This window comes from Labrus mixtus, chromosome 3 (genome assembly GCF_963584025.1).
Source record: "Labrus mixtus chromosome 3, fLabMix1.1, whole genome shotgun sequence".
Classification (NCBI taxonomy): Eukaryota; Metazoa; Chordata; class Actinopteri; order Labriformes; family Labridae; genus Labrus; species Labrus mixtus.
Genome location: NC_083614.1, coordinates 6061555 through 6084951, shown reverse-complemented (window position 1 = coordinate 6084951; position 23397 = coordinate 6061555). Strand labels below are relative to the sequence as shown.

Sequence of the window (23397 nt, the reverse complement as noted above, 5' to 3'; positions counted from 1 at the left end):
GTCACACTTTGGACTGTGCACAAACCCCTCGCACACACACACACACACACACACACACACACACACACACACACACACACACACACACACACACACACACACACACACACACAGACACACACGCTCGGGCACACAAAGCCTGAGGAATGGTTTGTGACTCTAATGGCCCTTCCTTTGGGGGCACTTTTAATTGTTTGGTCATCGTCTCCATGCTCAGTGTGTCACAGTCAATAAAGCCACATTAGAGGAGACAGGAGGTGAGGGGTGAGGGGGCCGACACAGGGGGTTAGGACCTCGGCGTGGACAGAATATAAAGTGACTAAAAACCCTCCCAGAGTGGCATTCTGCTGCTATCAGGGCTGCACAGAGGACGGGCTGTCACTGTGGCCCATTGTGAGGCCAATGACTCATTCTTACTGGGGAGCACAACCTTAAAAAAGTCCCAGGGATTTCAAAAAGTGGGGACAAACCTCTTGGATTTGCTTCAGCTGATGTGTATGTGTGCATTTGCATGTGTGTACACTGCTTTTAAATGAGAATGCAGCTCCAAAAACATTTCCTTTATTCAACTAATCAGTCAGAAAATAACATAATGCACGATCAGATATCAGTCAGCTCTTGCAAACCATATAATTTTTGCTAACCTTTACTAATGCAAACTAAAACAACAGTGAGCCTCTGAGGCAGAAAATAAGCCAAGCAGAGATTTAATTTGGCTCACATGTTGCAGCACAGCGCTCTTACATGCATGGCTGCAGCTCTTTATTTGATGTAACTCACTTTTAAGCTGCTGTCAGTGATAGCCATAACATTTCGCCACAACCTGGGAAGTGTGCGATGGTGACTGTGATAACCTTGCGCTGTGGTTCAGAACTCAGAGGTCTCCGGCCTGATCCGTCACTCACAGCATCTGCAGACCACCAAGAGAGCCTCGCTGACCTCGCAGTGACCCGCTCCACCTCACTGTCATGAACTCTGCTCGCCACACACACACCTATCTGTCTAAAGGAGGCCTGTAGACACTCAACAACACACTCTGAAGGTTTATGTTAAATCTAAACTCTTGTTCAGTTGTTTTTATTGCTGTTTTAAAAGTGTGCAAACATGTCACATTCAGCTGTATAGTTTAAAGTCATTAATGTAAGTGTCCAAAGATTTTGCAAATGTTTGTCTAAAATGCCACAGTAGTGTGAACGCTGAAGAAACTTGAGCAAACATTTTGCATTTAAATAGATAGACTAGAAGTATGAGTTGACCTTAAAATGGCTGTTGTGGTAAGACAGGAAGTACACCTAACATTTTAGGGGCAATAAGCGGATTTTTAATTCAGTATTCTTTCCAAATATCTGATTAAATGTATTCATAGATTTTATAGGGTATATGGTTAACACAAGTACAGATATTTGATTGTAAAACCCTATATAATATATTTTCATTAAGTCCTCGTACCAAGTGACATGCCTTAGCAAATCTACATTCCCAGAAAAGAGCCACAAAAGATGATGGAAATTAAATAAACAGGGCTCCACCTCCACAAAACATGTATGTAAATTATATTTTTCCTACATGTTCACAAAGATCTTTCTGTCTTTACATCCTCGTCTCAAAACTTTGGGAAATCATTATCTTGACTCTGACAGCTTCATGGGCCTGTTAGCATTGCTCTCCACTAAATTTAAAACTCTGACCTCATCTCTTCTATAGAAGCAGCTGGGTGCAAAACCTGCAGGCTCAAGTGTTAAAATATGCATGAAATTTTATGTTTCATGTATCATTCTTTCATTAACATGATATCAATTAGTAGATCAATACACACGTATCATTTGCATAGAAATATCTAAAACTTGTCAAATTAAGTTGGCGCTTCTGACTCAATGAAGAAGCATCTTACCTTTACATAAAGACACATAGAATAAAAATCACAATCTGTCAGTGGCACACAAAAAAAGACTTACATAGGACATATTTTGATCATGTGCATCTGACCCTGTTGCTTCGCCCGCCATTTTCGCATCATTCTTTTTATGTCATGTCGTGTCTCACGAGACCCCCCGCTGCTCCTCCCGTCCGACAGTGACAGTCTGCAGCTTGGAGGTGCATGTGTGAACAACCAGATAAGAAGTCCTCCTGAAATTCTCCAGAAATTTTCAGCAGTGAATATGTAAAAAAATCCTATAGTGTGAAGTGAACACAGAGCAGATTACTGCATTTCTGTGGTACCCCTCCCTGCTCTGTCTGAGGACAAGTCTCATGAGCACTTCTTGGACATTCTGTTCACTCCATATAAATCCTGCTGGTTTTATGAGCCCTGGGTTTACTAAAGCTGTCCCCTCCTCACACACACATACACGCACACTCACACAGAGTCTATTTAGGTGTCCATTGGGAACTTCAAACACCTCAACTTTATTCTGAGTTCGTATAGAATTTTTTTTATTATGCAAAAGTATGTAAAGAATACAAGTACTCGTCATAACCAAACCACAAAATGATAGAAAAAATTAATGACAAATGGAAAGGGAAAACAGGGAGAGAGAAAAAGATGATATGTTCTATGTGCGTTTTAAAGACATTTATTTGTGTATATGCATCTCATTGATACAGAATGGTTTGTGAAGTGTTTATATTGTAGGATAATGGGCTGGAGTGGGTGTTTCATACTTGAGCTCTATTTACCATTTTTGTGTTTGTACACAGTGATGAGCTTTTTGTGGGCGGAGTCTAACTGATGGCAGAAAGTTGTCTAGAAATAACTTTTGGAGGACTCAGAAAACTCTGAAAACATCACAGACAGTGGGACTCGGGTGTTACACCCATTGTAGACAGTCATGACTCACAGAGTTATTTTCAGAGGATATACTTGATTTCTATTACATTTAAGTGTGAAAAATATTATTATGCCTTGTGTGTGGCCGGAAATCTTCGTATACTTTGTGGAGAAACCCAGCATCTAAAGATAAACTCAAGGCATACAAATCTCTTGAGGCATACAATTTTGTATTTGTCAGATGGTTTTTGTTTATTAAGGATCAAACCAGCGGCAAGGACATAAAACACTGCTATAAAATGATGGACTATCATAAACACCATAATAAAACTGTTGATGGTAAACTGCACCTGTATGACGAAGTGTCATAATGGTTGGAAAACAAAGAGGTGGACCCAATTGCAGAATCCAAAAATATTTATTTAAACAAAAAGCCGAAAACAAAAGCTTACATTAGAAAGTCCAAATACAACACAAAGTCCAACGAAAAACCTGAGAACACAAAAAGTCACTACCAGAAACAGGGAAATCCACACAAGAACATGGGTAAGGAGACGTCTGACATCCGACATAGACCAACATCAACCTGACACAGAAGGGAAGAAACACAGAGGCCCTTTCTGAATAGTCACAGTTCAGTATGCAGTGCAGACTTTTCAGTAGGAGGTTTCAGTAGACTGAACCCTCGTGGTCATTCAGTGACCATTCTTTTGGGTCCACATCAATAGACTGAACATCTCAGCATGGATACTGACTTCCGGGTTTTGTGCAGTATGGTTTGGATGCATCCTTTCAGGAAATTAATTGTATTTTAACACCAACAAGGCTGTGTGAAATTAAATGTAAAACGTCACTTCACATGCGCTTCCAAAAAAAAAAAAAAAACGAGGATAGATGAGGCCTATTAGATTGTTAAATAATTTTCATGCAATGTGCAGTTTTGTATTAATTATTGAGCCATTGTGCATATGACATCTGGGTATGAGAGTCAATAACATGAGGCGGGCTAATGACACCACTTCCAGTAGGAACAAATATCTGCCTACTGTGCGTGCCTACTGAACAGTAGGTACTAAAAGGATACAGCACGGATAGTAGGGACTGTCTACTGTCAGATTGTGTAGGCACATTGCATTTGGATGCACCCAGAGACTAAATACAAGGGGCAATCAAACACAGGTGAGACAAACGACAAAGGTGAAGACAATGAGGGTAATCAAAACACAGAGCCAGAGAGAAACACTAAAGACAAGATTCACAGAGGGAAATATGTAACTGGAAACACTAAAGACACAGAGAACTCAATTCAACAATAACAATACACACTAGTACAGAGAAACACAAGGATAAGCAATTACAAAATAAAACCACTAAATACTAAACTAGGAAACATTAAGATAACCCACAAGGGAAACAAGCAACACCAGGGAAGAATGAGAAAACTAAAACAAGAAAAAGAAATCTGAAAGTGAACAAGTCCAAATCCTGACACTTAGTTAGTATTGACTCTCTGTTAATCAATTAGTTAACCGTTCAATGTTTGTAAGAACAATGTAAATCAATATAAGTACTGATTCCATTTGCTAATTAGTTTTTTCTGCCATCACAATGCAACTGTGTAACTGCTGTTACGTAATCATGATGTGTACTCCAAACGGGTCCAAAAGGTGGAGGGAGGGTCTAAGTAATTTGATTTGATGATGTCTTTCTGGTGGAGCCCATAAAAAAGCATCTAGGAGTCATCAGTCTCTTGTCCAACTTTCACACCAACATGGAGAGTAAGTCTTGTAATATGGTTAAAAGTTTGGAGCCAGATTTTTTGTTCAGGTCCTTGTCCTGTGTGGCCCACACTTCAGAACCCAGCTGCCAAACTAATTTATGATCCTGTTAAGAGGAACGCTGCCCGGAATCTTGAAGGCTGAATTTCTGGCCCCAGCGCTGCTACAATATTTCACGATTATCAGGAGATCCCTGGCGGCACCATAAAACACCTTATATTACCACATTTTCCTGTCTGTCTCCACCGAGGCCTTTTTTACACCCTCACTGTGGTGGGTCAGAATTTAAGACGCATTCAGGAGGCCATATTTTATCTCAAAGTCCAAATCTGGTGTGTGTTGTTGTTGGATGTATTGGTCATTTAAAATGGGGACTTGGCCAAACTGTCCCCTAATATTGTTGGATATATTCTTTCTGTTCAACACATCGTTTCAGAGGAGATGCTGACAGTTATGCTGATGCAGAAAGAAGAAAGTTAGAAGTCACAGAGGCACTCGCCCACAGCAGTGTTTTACAGGTCTGTCTTTCACCAAAGCATTTAATACTGCTGTTGATTTTAGCCGGCTGTAGATGAGCTGCAGTAAGGCCAGTCAATGGCGCTGTTCAAGGCCTCTCCATCACTCTCGGTGAGCAGAGCTGTGACCGGCTCGTAAAGCTGCTCATAAACTGACACTAACAGAGGCGGCTCGACACTGATACATAAAGCATCCACAAAGCAACACACAAACACATTAACGGCACCTTTTAACAGCAGCACAAATAGGGCTGCCTTCTTATAGTCAACCAAGATAAGATAATGAAACAGTCTAAGTCTGCCAAGGTTTTCATTGGTCTCGCAGTCATTGACATATTTGTTATCTTACCCGCTGAGCATTCAAACTTAAGCCTTGAAGTTAATATGTGAAATAGTCAAGTTTGTTATAGGAGTTGGGTCTCTACATTTACCCCTTAGAACTGTACGCTCCCAGAGTGCAGGCCTGCTTGTGGTTCCTATATAGTCTCAAAAGTAGTATGAGACTGCTAACACAACACAGCTAAGCAAGTATCTTTATAGTGTGATGATTAGTCTGCCATGGGCTTTAAAGGCTTAATATGTGATTTTCCACACTTAAATGTAATATAAATCAATCTTAAAATAACTCTGTCTAAAAATAAGTCCTATCTTCAGTTTGTTTACATCGCCAGGACGGCCGGCTGACTCTTCCCCTCGTGTATAAAAGTTGTTTAATTGAGGGACTAGAGAAAAGAAGAATAACATACTGTACTCACTGCTTAAATGTGTTTCTAGATCACGCTCATTTCAGGTAAATTTACATGCAGTGTGAAGATACGAGCATAATAAAGATCACTAGCATTAGCATGCTAACACAACAATGCAGCGCAAGTTGTTTTGGTTTCATGCTGGAGCTCAAGGGCGACATCTGCTGGATCAAAAAATCGCATATAAAGCCTTTAACTTTACACTACTCCAGAAGGAAAATCTTAGGTGATGAGCAGCCCTGAACTCAACGCACCAGCAGTTCCCTTCACCTGAATTTGGCCATCAGAGTGCACATGTTAATGAGGTTTTAATCAGATCAACGTTTCAACTTTAACTGCTTTCAAACTTCATATTAAAGTGTCTTTTCAAAAGTTCTGCTCTAACACTGTCATTGCTTTAAGATGTGACCCATGAATCACCCTGAAGTCATTTGACTAAGAGCTGAGAATCAACAAAAAAAGAGTAAGAGCAGGGCTGAATTAAGACATGGAGTTTAAAACCTCTTTTGTGATATTAAATACTGTAATCTCCCAGAGTATGGAGAGATCTGGACCTGTCAGGCCCACACTGTATTGAGCAAGGGCTGAATATTAGCTCAAATAATGGGCCGTTTTGAATGAGCTAATCCTGCTATTATCTGTAATAAGAAAAACTGGGCAGACCCAGTGACTGCTTGGCTGAGAGTCTGTTTTGTGTCTTTGCTTACACTTTTAATTGTGACTAGCTAATGGGAGAAAGCAAAAAGACTGAAATCTATTATGCCAATGTCACACAGGAGAGCATGCCCAACAGAACATCATTTAAAGAAGTGTTAAGGTGCAGATTCCCACCAGAAGCTCGTCCAGGAAAGCCAAAGGCAGGTCTAAAGAGAAACAACCTCATTTTACTGGAAAATTGTTAAATTGAGAAACCTATAAAGCACAAAGATTGCTATCGAATGGAGCAACAAATGGAGCAGACAAAAGAGGTCAAAGGTTTTTGTTTTTTGCACTGAATGGAGGCACAGTGACTGAGGAATGAAGACAGAGCTGCATTTAAACTCCAACAAAGCTGTGCGTTTAAATAAACAGGGTTACGTCCTTCTCCTTTTGGGCCAAATGAAGTCCATCAAAGAACATGGTAATGCCCTAGTGAATGAACGCAAGGACTCCCAAACTCATGCCTTTTCACTTCGTGTGAAAGAATGTGACATAATAAACAACCCCCCCCCCCCCCCCCCCCCATGAAAAACAGACATAAACTAAAGCTTTAAATATTTTCTTCCCTGGTTACAACTTGAAATAATTATTGGGGTTGCCATGTAGGACATTGTTCACTTTGCAGATGTCATTATTTGTCGGAAGTTAACAAGTAATGTTGTGCTCTATGGTAGTAAAACAGAAACACAGGAATCAATAGTAATTGCTGAGGGGCAGGACAACTCCGGACAGCAGCAGCAGAACATATGTCAATTCTTCTGTAGTCAATAAGGTTGTCTGAACAGCTTCCTGCATTAACAGTGTAGACGTTCTGCTCATCTGTACAGAAATATTACCTTCATTGGATTCATTTGAAGAAATACCTGATAGTAAAACTCCTGTATTCACGGTAACGATCAAAATTATGACCTGGAAACTTTTCAGTTTAATAAATGTCTGTTAAGTCACCTTATTTTTTTAATGAGTTTACACAAGGGTGATTTAGCCTGCAGACAACATACACTGACACAACTTTCAAACACCAAACAAATACTCAGAGGCCTTCAACATGCTGTGATCTGGGATTTAGCTCCATATTCAATGTAAGGGTTTACTTGTGTAAAAAAGACTGCTTCAATCTGACTTTACAAAAACATGGAACTCTGTATCTCAGGTTTGATGGTAAAAGTAAAAATTCTCTGTTCAGGGTGTGGGTAGGGTCAGAGACAATGTTGCCCATCCTTAACATGTTTTTATTGTATAGTCTGAATTATAAAGTTTCTTGGCCTTCACTGTTTTAGCAGATTTTTAATTGTTGGAGCAGTTTAGATTTAGTGCACAGACACCATGTGGTGTTACTGTTGGACACTTAAAATCACAGAAGTAAAAAAAACAAATGAATACTTACTCGACTCAAAACATCTTGGTTAGTGTAGGAAATCAATTATTTGTTTTTGCAGTTATATTTTGTTGTCTTCCAGGACAACAAATGGAAAATCATTACACCTATATATTTGAGAGGACACTTTTTTGATCTTTTTAATTATGAATAAAAATAGGGGTATGTGAGCATCAGACAGGTAAACTAATACAATTTCCTCTGTTTTCTTTGAATGAGTCTAGCATTATTATCAGAGATTAATACAAATAAACTGATGTAAAAATTAACCCAAACTATTAAAACCTTCAGCAAGGACACTTATTTGCATCTATAAGATCCAAACATACAAACTTAGCATTGGCTCTACAAAAATGCATACGAGTCAGTAAAATAAGTATATTTTGCCTGTAAATGTTTAATTAGCAATACTAATAAAGTATTATAATTGTATGGTAGGGTTTTCTCTTTTAACTAAATGGGATATAAATTCAGACCAGTTGATTAGTAAACTATCAAAACTGATCACAATTTATTTAACACAGTTCAATACAATATTATATATATGTATATATATATATGTAGAATAAATGGATACTTGAAACAGTTCATAAACTTCCCTAATAATAAAATTCATGGCTTTTTTCAGCTCAGCTGAAACGAGTAGCACTCAATGAAGTGCTCTGCTGGTAAAAAAAAATCAAATTTGTTTGCGGAGTGTAACACGTGCTAAGCAGTAAGCAGTGCTAGTACCACAAGCCTTTCGGTCCTCCTCGCAGGTTAATGTTAACATCCCTGTTCTTAATAGAAAAAACCTTGACACATTCTTTCATAAGAAACTCCCGCACACTCAACGTTAAGGTACTAGACCTTCATAGTCATGACATGCGCAGTTTAACAAACTGTTTGCCTGATGAAGTAGAGTGGTGACAGCAGGCCCATTAATCGGAGAAACAGCCCCGTCTAGTGGCAGGTGGTTGGGTTACAGCTTAGACACAACATTTTACCGGCATTGTAGGATACATTGATAAAACTGTTTAGAATTAGTTAAATCGAATTACTAGAGACACAACGTTTTAATTGTCAAGTTGACTAATCGAGAACATCCCTATTTTAGATTTATATTTAAAAAGTGAGTTTAACTGTGCTACCTTTACCTCTGCTAAAAGGTCAATGCACTAAAATAAAACACCATTCACACAGTTAACACTGCACCAACTTAATCCCTTACTCTAAAATGAGCCAGATATTCTGATTTTATGACCCTGAACAGATGTTATTTTTCCTGCTGATCATCTATTTCTGTTTAAGTGAGCACACATGCAGAAAATCTTGTTTATGATGTGTGCTCACAGATTGTGGGTCAGTCTGGTCTAAAGACAGGTGTTCTCCGACGGGTCAGTCCCAGCTGAGCAGCAGCACAGACGCAGCTCTCTCACTCTGCAGAGAGAGCTCCACATTCAAACTAGTTTTAGTTTTACAAGAGCTCAGGGGCCACTAGAACTGTTCTGGATCTGGATCTATGGCGTCTGGGCCTGGATGGACTCCATGGACCGACACACACACACACACACACACACACACACACACACACACACACACACACACACACACACACACACACTAAAACACACATATTTTCCTGTGTAAATACAACAGACCGTCCATTGAGGGCTATATTGTTTTGCAGCTTGGTGTTGAGCTTTCACTCAGACATCTGTTCATATAACTCTTATCTGCCGAAGTGCCCTGAGGTCAATGTTATTCAGCCACTTTGTTAAAGGGATACTTCACCCGTTGAAACATGAATCTGTATTGACATTGGGTCATATATGTAGTAGAAATTAGGGCTGCAACTAACGATTGTTTTAATAATCGATTAATTGGTTGATTATTTTTTCGATAAATCGGATAAAACAAAATATGATTTGAATTTCAACACGTTTATTCAAAAACAGAACATTATTTAAACAGTGCCAACAAAAGTGCACAAACAACAGGTTACTGCTTGGACGTCCCTGAGCTTTTAAAAGTAATATAAAATGATAAATAATAATTTAAAATAACTGGAGTAACACAAAAAAAGCATAAACATGTATGCTAAACCCCATCTTCAAAAATAAATAGACTCCTTTCTTTTATAAAGTGCACAAAAAGAGGTATTACAGTTGTTTAAAGAGACCTGAGCTGTCACAAACAGAAATAAATTATAAATAAAGACAAATGCAAATCACAAAACTGTTCACAGGATTTGTTTCAACATTAACAATAAAGCGATCTTGCATGGTGCTATCACACAGTCACACAGATGCACACACTCACTCACTCTCTCTCACTCACTCCCTTTCTTCAGGAACTTTGCATTACAATGCAAAAATGTTAGCATGTCTACATGCTCCTGGCTAAGGCTGGCTCTCCTCTTGGAAGCTATGTTGCCTGCTGCAGAGAGCAGCCGTTCAGATGGTGTTGAGGTACCACGGATGCATAAGTAGGACTTGGCTAGCCTGGACAACATCGGATATCTGTCCTTGTTTCCTTCCACCACTGCAATGGGTTTTTTTTCCTTGGCAAGTTTCTTTTCTCCAAAGTATCTGAGGGCTTCTTCACTCACTTGGGTGTGAATGTGGACATCCTCAGCTTCGCTTGCTCCATCCCCTTCTTCACCATCAGAACCAAAGAGTGAATCAAGTAGAGTGGCAGGAGGTGTAGATTCAGCAGCTGTATCGGTGGAGGTGACATGCAGCTGCACATCCATCTCCTCTCTCTCTCCAAGTGCCATTGTTTGCACTTTAGTTTGAACATGAAGGATTTCTACAGGGGAAAGAAACTTCAGTTTCCTAAACCTCGGGTCAAGCGCTGTTGCAAGAACCACTGTGTTTGCTGCTGTGTCTGAGAAAGCAGTCTCCCTTTTCCAACGCTCCTGTAGCTGCTGTGAAGCAGTGCGTTGGAAATCCCGCAGCGGGGCTGACTCAAGGGCAGCCCTCTGGGTGGACTTCAACAGCCCCTTCACAAGTGGAGGTATTGCCGATATTGTCGCATATTTCTCTCCACTCATGAACACAATGGCACATTCAAATGGCTTGAATGCTGTTAAAAGCTCTTCCAGCAGGATCCACTGGTCTGGTTTCAAATCCAGTTACCTTTTGCCTCTCTGTGTGACAGAGCTGTCAGACAGTATTGCTGTTACAGGCCACCTTTGCTCAATCAGTCGAAGGATCATATAAAATGTGCTGTTCCACCGTGTGCTTACATCTTGAACATGGCTGTGCTCACTTTTTTTTAAATGTTCCACAAGACACCTTGCAGCCCCAACAGCCTTTTCAATGCCTGGATGCTTCAAGGCAGAATTGATCATGAGTTGCAAAGTGTGGCCAGTGCAACGCACAGAGGACCACCCATGCTTCTCCTCCAAAATGCGTGCGGCAGCCACAACATTGGCACCATTGTCATGGACTATGGCAATGATTTTGCTAGGAGGAATTTCAAACCTGGCTACTACCTCTTCCAACCACTCTGCAATGTTAAATGCAGTATGTCTGTCCTGCAGTGGTATGGTAGTGAGGCAGATTGACTGCATGTCCCAGTCATCTGTGATGTAGTGGCAGGTAACAATGGTAGACTTCAATGGCTACACTTGTCCAAACATCAGTAGTGAGAGCCAGTTTGCTGTTGGTGGTGTTTAAAGCAGTCTTCGCTTTATTGAATGTCTGTTCATAAAATGTATATAAAATATAAAATGTAAAAATACACACCTACACAAAGGTGAACACACACCTACACAAAAAAACAACTTCAACTCAACATTAAATAATATGGGAAAAAGCAAAGAATGTACATGATAACGTATTTAAAGTTGGCCAAAAAAGGCATAGTATTAAAAACTTGTCTTTAGTTTAAGCTTGCTTGGCGTTGACAAAGTAAAAAGTCTGCTCTGCCATTGTCATTAACCAGCTAACGCTAACGTTATGTTGTACCGGACGAGCAACCGGAGAGACTAACATAACATTTTCTTACTTGAAAACGGGACAAACGTGGGATTTTGAAGTGACTTAGCCTGATGTCGAGCTCCCTTCCTCTTCATCGATGACTCCAACATGTTTCCTTTTCAGGTACTGTATCATCACCGTGGTGCTCCCGTGCCACGACATATTACTTTTGCAGAGCTTGCAACTAACACACTTTTTTGTTTTTTGCAGTGTGAAGTGCTCCCACACTTTGGAAGATTTCGGTCGGTTCGTTCTCTCTGCCTCTGCCATGTTTAATTACCAGAACTCCAGCTCCGCTCTCTCACGCTCTAGCTCCGCGCCACACTGTACTCAACGCTGTCGGCATGTAAACAGTTCTGCGTCTACGTCACCACAGCCTGCGACATAGGGAGTGACGCAATAATGGCGTGACGCAATGAATCGATAATGAAATTCGTTGCCAGCACTTTTATTAATTGATTTTTATCGATTTTTATCGATTTTATCGATTCGTTGTTGCAGCTCTAGTAGAAATGTGAAATACATTTTGAAGTTGGTGCCTTCTTGACCGAGAAAAGGCATAAAGTGTCTTTTTAGCTCATGTCGATGAAAGACAACAACTCCCAGAATGCATAGCACAGCAGGCCACTCCCACTGAAGCTAAGGTCCTCTATTTGCAGACATTTACTACAACACATACGGCCGTTTCCTCAACTGATTCCAGGATTTCTTCCAGAGGGAATTGGCATCTATACTCTATATAGGCAAACAGTGAGAGCACCGACACCACCAGTCCTCACCGCCGCCAAAGGGCAGGTCTTGTGCCTTGGCTGCAGCGGCCGCCTCGTCGCTATATTGCGGCTAGTAGAGATAGCCACGAACATCCGATTCGAGCACAAGACCTTCAAAATCCCCTTCATCCATATCAGGTTGAAGTTGAAACATACTTTTATCATACTTTCGTTCTTCTCAGCTTTCTCCACAGAGCCTGTTAGCATAGCTTCCAAGCAAAATGGCGTTGAGTTTCGATTCTGGGAGTGAGGTTCCACCCACTGATCTGTGATATTTCTGTAGCGTCAGTGGGCAACCGTCCTGTTTCCTTACACATGCAGCACAGCGTATGAGATAAGAATGTTCAGGTGAGCTGTAACAGATGTAATAGAAATCCTTACAATGTTCAACCAATTAAGGAAGTGCTTCCCTTTAAATGCACAACATTCAGGTGTCTTAGTAACATGGCAAAACATGCATTCCAGGTAAAAAAAAACAACAACATTGCACAAGCAGAAGTACATTGCAATAGAAATGTGTAAAAGCACCTTAAGGGAGAGCGTCCGTGCGTGACACCATCTTGGGCTGTGAATTAGAAGTATAGCAAAAAAAAAAAAAAATATGAGGGCACAAAACACTGTTCATGGTGGTGTAGAGAAAACTTGTATAACCCAAAGAACTCAGAAGACTAACCTCTGCAGAGTACAGGGGTTTGGAAGAGAGAGGGCACAAGTAAGGCGTCTGTTTGGAGAGTTTCATTAATTTATATTCATAATTTTGCGCTAAAACAGCTGGTGTATTCTGAGATGCATGCGTCAAAATATTTTCAAACTAAAGCATAACCTGATTTTTTTAGATTTGATATTTTTTTCATGGGCAAATAACATTTTGCTCCGTACTCTGTCCACAGTGATACAGTCTTTGCTGACTGCATCCACTAATACACTGTATATGAATAAGTACATCATACATTTTGTTCCGATATAAAAGGAGAAAGAGTCTGGAATATTTGGGACTTTCTTTTCCCATTTGAAGGTGAAGTGTCATGATTAGATGACAAGTGTTATTCTCTTCTGTCTGTTTCCGTCTCTTCTTTTTCTGCAGACACAGTGTCTCTTGCTGCTCGGTGCGAGCCCCTTCCTCCTGGGTATAAATGATTCAAACTGTCATTAGTGTTAGGTGATATGGCTGCAATGGAAAAGGTCCTGGAGAGGGGAAAAAGAGAGGGAGAAGATGGAAAAAGAGACAAGCAGTAGACAGGGGTAAGAGGATGAAGGCAGGGAAAAATGGATTGGGGTGAGGAAGGGGTGGCAGGAAGAAACAGGGTGGGCAGATGAGTGTGGAGAAAGAGCAAAAGGAAAGAAAAGATGGATGAATTACACAGATTTGAAATGTAATGTTGATGGCAAAGGATGAGATGGATTGTTCTAGCAGGGAGAAAAAAAAAGGGTTTCACTCAAGATTAAAAGCTTTCTTTGTAAAGTTAACATTTCTTCTGGATTCAGTAACTGCTAAACTTTATTTTTCCAGTGAACGCACAGCCCAACATGTCAGCATTTGATGCAGTAAGTTCCCCTCTAGCATCATTTCTGGGCATTGTTCTCTAACTTATTGTTTTAATATCTCTGAAGTCAAGGGATGCAGAAAAAAAGGTGCAACAATTCACAAGAAAAGGATGTCAGGACACACAGATGAGTCGAAAACACACAAGACTTTCATTCAGGATTTTGAGGCTTTATTTGAATCCAACAGTAAATGTTTACTTCTCAGAAGTCCAAGATTCAAGACAGCGTGCATTTTTTTCACAAGCAGAGAGGGTGTGAAGCTGGCAAAGAAATCTACTTAAGTAACATATGTTCAGGGCTGGGAATCTTTGGCTGTCTCACAATTCGATTTTGATTCTTGGGGTCACAAAATTGATTCAGAATAGATTTCCGATTCAAAACGATTCTGGATTCATGGATCCATGGATTTAAAGTCTATTTTTGAATTAGTACATGCTTCAGGGTCTACTCCAGTCATCTTTGAGACTGGCTGAATTTCTTGTTGCTCTATTTGCCATTCTACTGAGTTAAAGAGCTAGCCTTAGCACCTAGCAGGGAGTGACTGATTAGCCCCCAAAAAAATAAAATAATAATCGATTTTTGGAAGTTATGAATAGATTTGAAATCTTAGAAGAGAAGAATTTCAAATTTTACGTAAATCTATTTTTTCCCCACCTCTATATGTTACATGAATGACAAAAGCTATGTAGAATAAGCACAATATTATGGACATCAGTATTTTTTTAAACCCAAATCTTTCTCCTCAGCCAAAAAGTAGTCATGGTGCCTTAACCTATCCAAATTGCAACCGTGTTCCAATAGTTTACCCACATATTAATGATAATAGCATGTTCAAAAGTGATTAAATGTGAAATATGTATCTTTTATTTTGAAACTGGATGCCACATGGTTCATGCTAGCTTGAAACTCTAATTGGGTTTTATAATACAGCCAACTCCAGTCTGAGCCCTCCACCTGCCAAGTGACCCACAGTTTACATTGCCATGTCTTGAAGCTTAGGATCATGGGTAAAGCTTCCATATTCAACTAGTTGGGTGTGAAAAACTGTTGTTACAGTATATCATGATTCCTTCTTTTTTTTCCTTTTGCCTGTTGGTCAGTAGTCTAAAGCAGTGGTTGTCAACTGGTGGGTCGGGACCCAAAAGTGGTAGTGGAGCCGTTTTCTGTGGATTGCTAATGTGTGAAGGAGTTGGTGGTGGGTCCTGAGGCTAGACCAGTTGGGAACCACTGGTCCAAAGACATGACTTTGGGTCCCAGAAATCTTAATGGAACTTGTGTAACTGATTGTGTAACTTAATGAATCACTTTCTTTCCACATTTGTCCTCTGCTCTGATAAATTATTCCACTTGATTTTATTTGAAAAGATATACAGTCACGCCAAATATGTCTTTGTTGGTCTGCATTTGTCCTGCTGTGGGAAAAATATATCAGTTTTGTTTTGTTTCGGTCTTGAAAGCATTTCAGTTTGTTTGATTTGAATTTTTTCCAGGAGACCTGAAATAGAAAGATCTGTTTGAGGGGTAAAAGAGTCCACTGAAGCAGAACTCGAGGGTCTTTCTGAATCGTCTCTAAATCTGTCGTACAATCCTTTCCTCTGCTCGTTGATTATGAGGGAAGTCTTCCTTAAACAGCTCCTATTTAAAGCACTGCTCACTCATCAGACAGGGAGGTCCAGTTCAGATGAGCAAACTGAGGTTTATTTGCTTCACTGCTAAAAATCTACAGAACACACTTTTCTAAATAAAGCCTGGTAAACTTTGCCTGCTGCGGTTATGCCTCCTTTACAGTATGTGTGTGTGTGTGTGTGTGTGTGTGTGTGTGTGTGTGTGTGTGTGTATGGATGTGTGTGGCCTCCATAAAAGCAGATGTTACAGAGCAGTAATAAATACTGTACAACCACTGCAGTTTATTCCTTTAATCAATGATTTACAGCAGAGTACTTTCAGCCAATGACACGGCTTGGCTGCCTGAGCAGAAGCGTGGTTCAGCAGCCCCATGTTATCTTTGGCTCGGAGTGTGTGTTTATCTAGAAACACCTGAGCGCTAAACCTGGCTCCAAGTCTCAGCAGAGCTCTGATGAAAAAGTCAATGAAGCCAAATATGAACTCCAACTCTTCAGATATTGAGATCCAATAAAAGGCTCCCAAGAATGACTGAAATAAATCGTCTTTATGACTTATTTGCTTTCTAAACTTTTCAACTGTGATAGAACAAATGTCTTGCAAGTGTGACATTGTGAAGACATAACAGCTGTGTTGAATATTTGCTCTTGGATTTTTTTTTTTTTTTTTACTGTTTTGATATTTTGAGCTATTCTAGTGGAACAGCTTTCGGGATGACAGTGTTGTCCTGCTTGTCCACTTTACTTCGATCCAGACAGAAATACTGTTTGTCAGAATCAGCCTCATATCGTCTTGATTACCTTGTAATGTGTTCCTAACCTCAGTAACGTCACTGATGTTCAATCTCATGCAAAGGTTAAAAAACGAAGCAAAAAGCGGAACGACGATGGACTTGGACTGCATGTTTTTCTCTTAAGTAACACGTGTCTACCGACCTGCAAACATCCATCAACACACTGCTGATGGATCTGCTGTCTCTAATGACACGGCCTGTATGAGCTATGACTCAGTTATTATGACAGATATGAACGCCCTTGACACCATTAACCCCGGAGCTGTCATTATGTAAGGCTGAAGACGCTTTTAAATTCGACATGCCACGGGTAAGGGCATCTCTGAGTCGAGGTCTCACCCCCTCCCTCCCTCCACACTTATTCCTGTCCTTGATAAAGAGCTGGAATGTCTTGTTTAGATCCACTCCCAACCTTCACCTTACAGCTTTGCAACCTCACCACAGCTCCCTGTTAGTTGTTGGTTCAGCACATAAATGCTTGTTGATGTTTGCTGACTGTCTGCAGAGCTGGAGAAGGAGAAGGGGAGTCCTTACATTTTTATCCTTTTTAAAGAAGACACATTGCACGTGCAGCAAACCAGAGGGAGAAACTCAGGCGAGAGGAGATGATGCTATCAGAAATGGGCAGACTGAGCGAATTCCCGTCTCCTCCTTTTTTGACAAAGAAAAAGCAATTATGAAGCCGTGAGAAGGCTAATACTTCTCATTACAGACCTTTGACAGCCGCAGAGAAACACCATGCAAAAAGAGAAATTACACTGTGGAGGATGGAGATAGATGATGTAGCTATTTAAGATCCGTCAATGGTCATAGGATGTAAATGAGCCACCAATGAAAGCACACAAGTAAAATATTGTACAATATAATACAATATACATTCAATACATTTATATTGCCGTTTTGTTAAACATGTGTCACTAACATGTTCTTTTGTGCTCACTTTTAGAGCTGTGTATTTATATTGTGACGGCCCCTGCTTATATATTTATATTATATTATATATATTTATTTTTTCATGCAATGACAGTATTTTTCATGTGTTTTTAACCTTTTGCCCCCCGACAGGTCTCAGGCAGACAACCACAGAGTCATGGTGAGCTGATGGGCGAATGTAGCAGTAATATTCAGGAAAATTCACTGCAAGCGAGCGGCCAGGGTCGATGATGTTTATTTCCTGTTACTGGTGTCTAATGATGGCACAACAAGAAGCAGCGTAACACTCTTTTAGTATCTTCATTGACACTGCGAATATGTCCAATGTTCTATGAGAAAATAATTAGTATCATTAACGCTTCTATACAATGATCTCTGTAGATGTAAACACCTGACACACACCTTTAATAACTGTCATGAGTTATGTGGGTAACAAGTAGCAGGTGTCCTCTGTGATTTCACCACTGACACAGTCTGAACAGCTGCTCACTCATTGTCCTGCTGCTGTTCATACAACCACCAAGTGCAACAATAGCAGGAATGAGCCCCACAGGAATGTCAACAAACACACACACACACACACACACACACACACACACACACACACTTACCTTAAAGTGTAAAGAGAAACAAAGAAGTCTGAGGAGATAAAAATGTCTCACCTCTGCTACAGGAGTCTAAAGTTAAGTTTAGGAGCTTCGAAAGGGAAACTGTGTCCTAAGAAGAACCTTTGTTGATATTTTCTTTCCTATTAAGACCACACCCACTCGAGAGGTTTGTGTCAGAATCGCAAACAAAAAGTCAGGGAGCGCAAACGAGAAAGCTGACATTGTAACGGCAAAGCAGACAGTGAGAGCAAAAGTCTGATCAGTGAGAAAGAATAAGAGGGAACTGTAAACCTAATCAAAGTAAAAAGCCGATTATTTACACGATTACACAAATATTTAAATTGCAAGTAAGAAGTTGTATTTTTAAGAGGACTTTTTTTTGCTTCAGTGCTTCAATTATATTTCTCTCAAAGTCTTAGTTTTGTTTGCAATTCAAGAAGTTTTGATTTCTTTGGTACAAATATGATTCCATAAACATTTATTTTTCCTTGTTGTGCAGTTCGCTGTAAGCTCAGGTCATGAAAGCAAAAAATAGTATTTAATCCCTAAAAAGTGAGAAAAATGAGCAGCAACCTATAAGTGTTTTCACCTTTCTGTCCTCTCTCTCTCTCTCTATCTCTCTCCCTCTCTCGCCCTCTCTCCAGGACTTTCTGGATTCCTGTCAGGCTTCATAAGCAGGATCCTGAAGTCCTTTCCAGAGGTCTCTTAAACCTGCAGCTCATCCATCACTGTGATCTGTATTACGGGGCGAGCTCCCTGCCGTGGTCAAGGACCGTGATAACAAGGCGGCGCAGAAAACAGATGTGTGCAGAGGTGAGCAGAGTGTGAACGGGATAAGGTGAGCAAACACCTTTTATTTATCAGGGGACTTACTCATGAGGAACTTTTGAAGCTAAGGAGAAGGGCACTTCAGCTCAAGTACAATTATACACGCCCCTCCAGATTTGACTTTTAGCACATACAGTGTTTAATCACAGCGTAATGACCCCGCAGGTCGTCTGTCATCTTTGCTTTGGCACAGTCACGCTTTTCAGGCCAACTCACAGCTGGGTTTTCCTGGCTCACCTCTTTACCCTCTGCTTAATTTATCTACTTCCTCTGAGAGTACAGGGCATCTTTGACTCCATGTAATGAAGAAAGTCTCAACTACTCACTTGAGCAGATTTTTCTTGATTGATAACTCAAAGAGATTCAATATAAACATGATGTTTCACCCTGATGGGTCAATTTAGATGGACTTGTTAGTACAAGCTTCAACAAGCTGTCTCTTCCAATCAGGAGACCACCGCCCCTGAGGAACCAATACAACATTATTATCTAGTGTTTTTAGAGCTTTTCATGATGGAGTATTAGAGCCTTAAGGAATAAATTAGATAATGCAAGAATAAAGTAGTAAGAGAAATATTTTAGTCAGGCTCTTATTCTTTTAATATTATGTGTTATTTTTTCTCATAATATTAAAACTATAGTATCGTAGATTGAGTCACATTCTAATATTTTTTAAAGGTTTATTTTTGGGCTTCAATGCAATTTATTTAGAGATAGGACAGTCGATAGAGTCAGACATAGGCGAGAGAGACGGGAAGGAGCCACAGGTCGGATTCCAACCCAGGCCGCCCACTTAGAAGACTAGCCTCTGTATATTGAGCGTGCACACTAACCAATAGGCTACCACCAGCTAGATAGTAGAATACCCTTTTTTTCAAAATAAACTACAAAGTGTCAGCCATGATGCCAAACTGGAATCTTCAGAACTGGACCTCAGTTCATGATTTAAATGTAACTTTAGATGGAAGGTCTCCTGCAGGTTTAATGACGGGGGGTTTGGTTAATATTTGGTTAATGAGCAACTTTGATGTTATATTTACTAAAGGTGACAAGATGGCCAGATGTGAGCAGAGGAAAGAGATCTTGAGGGCACAATGATCAGTGAGACGTGGGAAATAAGGCATTTAGTTGTTTTTGTTAGGGTGATCCGTCAGCTGTGGGACGCAGCAGCCGATGGTATTCTCATGTTGTGAGACTCTATTGTCTTTGTTGTGTTTTCTCTGCTGTCAGGAGGGAAGTGTGCTAAAGTTGCCTTTTCTTTGCTTGTTGCTCTGTTTGCCTACATTCGGCTGGTCGGTCTCCTCCTGCCTGCTGTTTGGGAGGGGGGGGGACTCTGGGCACACACACGATTGTTTTCCGCGAGGTTATAGGAAGGTCAGATCCAAAATCAATGAGGAAACAGCTCTGCTGCTCCAAACTCTATTTCTGCCAAGCAGGATCCTCGGAGAGGAGCAGGGATATCAGGAACCCCGAGCAGGAGGATCGTTAACATGACAGATAGAGACGAAAGAGAGGAAGAGGAAGAGAGCTGTGAGTCGTGTGAAACATGAAACGCACAGGTGTAATGGAAGAATTGTGTTTTCTTGAATACATTCCTGGTGCTTAGCAGAATTTCATCCCCTGGATCCATTACTCACGTCAGAATACACTTATATGAGACTAGGATGAATAATAAGTCATAAAATCTGCCAACAGGAAATGACTAAAAACCACAAAATGGTTCAGAGTTTTAATTACAAAGTGCTATGATTATTTATGTCCTCATAATAATGGCAGAAATAAATAAATAAATACACTGCAATAACTCAAGCGTAAGCAACTGTATTGTAGTGTTAAATTATTTCATTACCATTTATTTAAAGCCACATTCATCTGACAAGTCCAGATAAACATCTTATTCCAAGATATAACACATAAAATAAGGCCTGCATTGCTTGTAAGAAGGGCTGTCAGCTTTAAGTAGTTAATCACAATTAATTAGGGATTAAACTTAATAAATTACAAAAAATGTAGCATGATTATTTGATTGCTATTTTGACTGTGACTACAGCAGTGTCTTGTTATAGTCACAGTGATGAAAAACAACAACACTGCTGCATCTTTAAATGTCTCATTTCAATTTAAATGAAGTGGCGTGGTGGAGGGTTAGTGCACGTGCCCCATGTACGGAGGCTATAGTCCTCCAAGTGGGCAGCCCAGGCTCGAATCCGACCTGTGGCTCCTCTTTCCATATGTCATCCCCCCCCCCCCCCCCTCTCTATCCCTGATTTCTGACTATATCCACTGTCCTATCCCTCCAATAAAGGCACAAAAAGCACAAAAATAAATCTTGAATAAAAAAACAAAGACAACTAGTTGTCAAATTATAAGTAATATCCACCAAGTGATGTGAAATGTTTCACTTTTGTATTGTTCCTTTTAGCTATCATCATTAACTTTTATCTGTAACGAGTTCCTTTTTGCGTGGTTAACTGAATGAAGTAACCTGCGATCTACCAGAAGGTCTCTACTTTATTTGAAACAGCATTTAAAGTACTCTCAGCTTAAGACAGTGTAAAGATTCAAATAAAGCCTAACTAAATGTGAAAAAATAGAATTTCGATCACATGCAGTGAAATGTGATTAATGGTGTTTAAAGGCTTTATATGTGATTGTTCACACTTAAATGTATAAATCAAGTATATCCTCTGAAAATAACTCTGTGAGTCATGACTGTCTACAATGGGTGTAACACCCGAGTCCCACTGTCTGTGATGTTTTCAGAGTTTTCAGAGTTCTATCTTCAGTTTGTTTACATCGCCCGGACGGCCGGCTGACTCTTCCCCTCGTGTATAAAAGTTGTTTAATTGAGGGACTAGAGAAAAGAAGAATAACATACTGTACTCACTGCTTAACTGTGTTTCTAGATCACGCTCATTTCAGGTAAATTTACATGCAGTGTGAAGATACGAGCATAATAAAGATCGCTAGCATTAGCATGCTAACACAACAATGCAGCGCAAGTTGTTTTGGTTTCATGCTGGTGCTCAAGGGCGACATCTACTGGATCAAAAAATCACATATAAAGCTTTTAAGTTGTGAATTTTAGCTATTTCATCGTGATTTTTAAAAAAATGATCGTTCGACAGCCCTACTACTAAGCAACAAAACAATCTGCCTATGAGGTAAAGCAAACACTACCTGCTGGGTGCTTTGAAATGTACTTTTTGGTTTTATGTCTTGAAATAAGATGTTTATCTGGACTGAATGTAGCTTTAAACACCAGCTATGAGAAATTTTTAATAGAAATTAGACAAATCCATTTGCCTAGATTAAAGTTTTGTAGCAGAACAGAAATCGTAAAAATTAGATTTTTTTTAATAACATTGGATTTTAAATTGGGGGGGGGGGGGGGGGTTCCTCCTTATATTTAAGTATTGAATAGTTTCTCCATAAGCACTTCATTCAATAATGTCCCAGGTGTCTCTGTGCCTTATAGGAAACCTCAGGGGGGCTTCTTTAATGTTTCCTTCCCTCTCGGCTTCCTCGGAACAGAGCGGATATTACAGAGTGGAAGCATAAAGCGAGTTTATAAAATCTCACACTGATTACGAGCTGTGTGAGCTCCATTTATCCTGTTCAGTGATCCTGATCTGTTCGGGACAAAGACTTGAACATTGGTCTCCAAACTAACAGAGCAGGTCAAAAACAAATTAATAAACCTTCAAAGAAACAGTTTGGCATTTTGAAGATCAAATATGTAACAGGCCTTATACACGGCATGAGCAGATAATAAGCCCATAAAACAGGAGAAATAATGAAGCAGAGGAAACTGAATGGCTCTCTGTGGTTCTTTCCAGAATTTATTAAATAAACTTTATCATCCGGTGTTTTCTGGTTTCATTTTTAAAATAAAACACATCGTCAAACACTTTGTGTTGGTGCTCTGTTTTCTTTGTTCACCAAAATTAAACACTTTCCATTCAAGAACAATAAAGTTAAAGACACAGCTATCCATAAGAAAATAATAAAATGAATCTAAACACCTTGTAATCGATATCATGACTCATTCTGAAGGAGTAAACCTTTCTTCATATGAATAAAATATCTGCAGCAGCTAATATTTCTGTTGACTTAACTCACTTTAAGGTAAATGTTTTTATGTTCCTATGTAGTTTTAAACAGGGGGGTCTGGTCAATGAAGGGCTATAAGGCACTGCCCCACTATTGCCCACAAAGGGAGGTTTTTGAGAATATTGAGTCAAATGTATAATCTGAAAACATGTAGATTTCATATTTTCTACATGTCAAAAGTTACTGATTGGTGAAGTGTTTGGGTCTTTGGTGGAAAAATGTGAGTACTGGGTCTCCATCGATGATTTTTATAACTAGCACATGCTCCTCTTCCATAAAGGTCTAGATCTGCTCTTTTTGAAAAGCGTCATAAGATAACAAAATGGCCCTATACAA

The 23397-nt window shown here is 39.9% G+C and overlaps 1 protein-coding gene across 2 annotated transcripts in view; it reads left to right on the top strand.

Moving 5' to 3' along the window:
* Positions 1 to 23397, top strand: part of LOC132956355 (sex comb on midleg-like protein 2) — a 486888-nt gene that overhangs the window by 317026 nt on the left and 146465 nt on the right. Inside the window, exon 16 of one of the 2 annotated variants that reach the window (XR_009666015.1) lies at positions 5632 to 5679. The exons of the other annotated variant lie outside the window; for it this stretch is intronic. The gene's annotated coding sequence lies outside the window, so the exon portion shown is untranslated. Of the gene's footprint in view, positions 1 to 5631; positions 5680 to 23397 lie in introns of those variants that run through there. 2 annotated transcript variants of the gene reach the window in all.